Raw genomic sequence first — 1,334 nt, forward strand, 5'->3', positions numbered from 1 at the left:
GAAAAGTCAACATTATAAATATGACGAAAAAATAATTCTCTAACTTATCTCACGTGCTTAAGGCTGCTATCTTAAAGAATGTGTATGGCAAAGTTTACAAGTTACAACTCAGAGGATAAGAGACTAATGTGCCTCACTTCTATAAGTGCACTTTTGTTTTAAACTGGTACTTCTTTACCCAATATAGGATGTAAGATATGTAGTTGGCTTGGGGAATAGCGGATCTTATTGCAAGCCTTAAAAAACACTGTTTACATGAGTCCTTGTATGCTTATGTTTAGGGATGGTTCTTAGTAATAAAAAGCATAGACAAAATTACACAATTCTCCTTCTCACTGTTTTTCCTTCTATAGAATTTATCTGGAGAAATCATGCAAATTAATAAGCTACTACTTAACCTAATGGCCCCAAACAAAAGACATAGTTTATTCATATTTTATAGTGACTAAATTTTACTTATCCACAGCCATAAAGAAGTGTGATAAAGGGACTTTATTTTTGAAGTGCCAGTTCTTCTGGGGGTACAAGAAAGAAAATTAAGAGCATGGTATATGTGGTTGTGGCTAAGGCCATTAGCTTCCTGGAGTTTCCTGGAAAAAATCACTGACATGAGGCAGATTGATTAATGGGAGAAAATATATACAAATTTTATTTAATGTGTATACATGAGAGCCTTCAGAAGACCTAATCTTTTAATGAGGTTCAGAAGCTTATATTCCCTCTTTAGGTTACAGAAAGAATAAAAGCACAATGCACAGCCAAAAACTGATTAAAGTTGTTAATCAGGCCTTAGTGGCCAGACAGTTGATGGGAGGGAGAAAGAAAGAGGTTCAGCTGGGGGAGGTGGTCTTGTGTATTGAAACTTCATAGGTAGAGCCCTCGGAGAGAATAGATGGTAAATCAATCTCTCTCTCTCTCTCTCTCTCTCTCTCTCTCTCTCTCTCTCTCTCTCTCTCTCTCTCTCTCTCTCTCAACACTTCACGAATTTGTGTGTCATCCTTGTGCAGGCCATTCTAATCTTCTCTGTGTTGTTCCAATTTTGGTATATGTACTGCTGAAGCAAGCACAGTAAATATCTCTTTTAAAGCACCAGCCTATCAATTAATCTTTCATGGATGTGGACTAAGGAAGGGCTGGCTGCATTAATGTAGATTCTCCACAGATGTAGAGATGCAAATGTCATCCACTAAAATCAAGTCCCACATACAAAAAAAAAAAAAGGCCTAATTAGCATGATTAAATGGTGGAGTTTTGGCTTTCTGTTGTCTTTTCTCTCTTTTTTTTTTTTTTTTGTAGAGACAGAGTCTCATTTTACCGCCCTCAGTAGAGTGCCA

The 1,334-nt window shown here is 36.8% G+C and overlaps 1 non-coding gene across 1 annotated transcript; it reads right to left on the minus strand.

Moving 5' to 3' along the window:
* Positions 1-962: 962 nt before the first annotated feature.
* LOC128578767 (U6 spliceosomal RNA) lies at positions 963-1,067 on the minus strand. The gene has a single exon (XR_008377897.1). It is a non-coding gene; the product is annotated as a U6 spliceosomal RNA (small nuclear RNA).
* Positions 1,068-1,334: the final 267 nt, after the last annotated feature.

Source organism: Nycticebus coucang, chromosome X (assembly GCF_027406575.1).
Source record: "Nycticebus coucang isolate mNycCou1 chromosome X, mNycCou1.pri, whole genome shotgun sequence".
In the NCBI taxonomy this organism is placed as follows: domain Eukaryota; kingdom Metazoa; phylum Chordata; class Mammalia; order Primates; family Lorisidae; genus Nycticebus; species Nycticebus coucang.